We start from the raw sequence: 2,902 nt of genomic DNA, 5'->3' as shown, positions 1-2,902 counted from the left end.
TGGGGAGGGGTGTTCCTTCGGGTTTGTTGAGGTACTTGGGCGGCAGTGCTCTGGTAGTTCCGACTATGCTATTTTAGCTAGTACTATACACCACAGCGGTTTTACCGCTCAGGTGCTGCGAGGCTGCCTTGAAGAAAACCGTGGTAGTATCACTCTCTGGAGCTGTACTACCGCCCTGACATTCGTGTGGTTTTCTAGGGACAGCGGTAGTACCACTGAGTGCTTTTTCTGCACACAACGGTTGGATTTGGTGGGACTATACAAGGGAGAGGTTCTATCTTGCCCGTTCTTCTGCCTCCCTCTCTCCTCCATTGTTGACCTAAGCTCTATCTTTCCCAATCTTCTTCTATAGCCAACAAAACTTGTTGATATGCTAGGGACTGAGGGAGGAGATCTAGATCTACACTTCGACTAAAGGAAGTTTGATCCCTTCATACTTTCTCTTGTGGATCTTGTTACTCTAGGGTGTTTGGGCACCCTAGAAGAAAGAGGTCACCTCGGAGTCACATTCCATTGTGATGAAGCTGCGTGGTGGTGTTGGGAGCATCCAGTTGAGTTGTGGACATTGCCTCAACCTTGTTTGTGAAGGTTTCGGTTGCCACCTTCAAGGGTAACGTTAGCGGATTCATGGCACCTTGCATTGTGCGAGGGCGCGAGGAGAATGGGGTGATCCATCTTGGTGCTTGGGGTGCATTGTGCCTCCACACCCCTCTAATGGAGACGTACCTTCCAAAAAGGAGGGAACTTCGGGAACAACCTCGTCTCCACTTGCAATTTATTCTTCCTTCACTTACTTTGTGCAAGCCTATATTGTTGTTCTTATATTCTAGCTTGTTGTTACCGTGTTGAGCTTTGCATACATGTTGTCCATCTAGTTGCAAATCTAGACAACCTATGTTTTTGTTGTAAGCCAAAAAAAACAAGTTAAAAATTGTTAGTCACCTATGTTGGGGAACGTAGTATTTAAAAAAAAATTCCTACGATCGCGCAAGATCTATCTAGGAGAAGCATAACAATGAGCGGGGAGAGTGCGTCCACGTACCCTCGTAGACCGAAAGCGGAATCGTTTAGTAACGCGGTTGATGTAGTCGAACGTCTTCGTGATCCAACCGATCCAAGTACCGAACGCACGGCACCTCCGCGATCTGCACACGTTCAGCTCGGTGACGTCCCTCGAACTCTTGATCCAGTTGAAGCCGAGGGAGAGTTTCGTCAGCAAGACGGCATGGTGACGGTGATGATGAAGTTACCGGCGCAGGGCTTCGCCTAAGCACCACGACGATATGACCGAGGTGTGTTTCTGTGGAGGGGGGCACCGCACACGGATAAAAGATCAACTTGTGTGTCTTTGGGGTGCCCCCTGCCTCTGTATATAAAGGAGGGAGAGGGAGAGGCAGTCGGCCCTAGGGGGTGCCACAAGGTGTGGAGTCCTACTAGGACTCCCTAGTCCTAGTAGGATTCCACCTCCCACACGGAGTAGGAAAAGGGGGAAGGGAGAAGGAGAAGGAAAGGGGGGGGCTCGGCCCCCTTCTCCTAGTCCTAATCGGCCTCCTGCCCAAGGGGGGGGGGGGGCGCACCAGCCCCTTGTGGGCTGGTGTGCTTCCCTCTTATGGCCCATAAGGCCCATAACTTCTCCCGGGGGGTTCCGGTAACCTCCCGGTACTCCGGAAAAATGCCCGAATCACTCGAAACCATTCCGATGTCCAAATGCAACCTTCCAATATATGAATCTTTACCTCTCGACCATTTCAAGACTCCTCGTCATGTCCGTGATCTCATCCGGGACTCCGAACAAACTTCAGTACAACAAATCACATAACTCATAATACAAATCGTCATCGAACGTTAAGCGTGCGGACCCTACGGGTTCGAGAACTATGTAGACATGACCGAGACACATCTCCGGTCAATAACCAATAGCGGAACCTAGATTCTCATATTGGCTCCTACATATTCTACGAAGATCTTTATCGGTCAAACCGCATAACAACATACGTTGTTTCCTTTGTCATCGGTATGTTACTTGCCCGAGATTCGATCGTCGGTATCATCATACCTAGTTCAATCTCGTTACCGGCAAGTCTCTTTACTCGTTCCGTAATGCATCATCCCACAACTAACTCATTATTCACATTGCTTGCAAGGCTTATAGTGATTTGCATTACCGAGAGGGCCTAGAGATACCTCTCCGATACTTGGAGTGACAAATCCTAATCTCGATCTATGCCAACCCAACAAACACCTTTGGAGACACCTGTAGAGCATCTTTATAATCACCCAGTTACGTTGTGAAGTTTGATAGCACACAAGGTGTTCCTCCGGTATTCGAGAGTTGCGTAATTTCATAGTCAGAGGAACATGTATAAGTCATGAAGAAAGCAATAGCAATAAAACTCAACGATCATAATGGTAAGCTAACGGATGGGTCTTGTCCATCACATCATTCTCTAATGATGTGATTCCGTTCATCAAATGAAAACACATGTCTAGTAGAGGCATACTAGGGACACTTTGTTTTGTCTATGTATTCACACATGTATCAAGTTTCTGGTTAATACAATTCTAGCATGAATAATAAACATTTATCATGATATAAGGAAATAAAATAATAACTTTATTATTGCCTCTAGGGCATATTTCCTTCAGTCTCCCACTTGCACTAGAGTCAATAATCTAGTTCACATCGCCATGTGATTTAACACCAATAGTTCACATCGTCATGTGATTTAACACTCTATAGTTCACATCGCCATGTGACCAATACCCAAAGGGTTTACTAGAGTCAATAATCTAGTTCACATCACCATGTGATTAACACCCAAAGAGTACTAAGGTGTGATCATGTTTTGCTTGTGAGAGGTTTAGTCAATGGGTCTGCCACATTTAGATCCATATGTATTTT

Source organism: Triticum aestivum, chromosome 3D, assembly GCF_018294505.1.
Source record: "Triticum aestivum cultivar Chinese Spring chromosome 3D, IWGSC CS RefSeq v2.1, whole genome shotgun sequence".
NCBI classification, from domain to species: Eukaryota; Viridiplantae; Streptophyta; class Magnoliopsida; order Poales; family Poaceae; genus Triticum; species Triticum aestivum.
Note: the sequence above shows the minus strand (reverse complement) of the source record.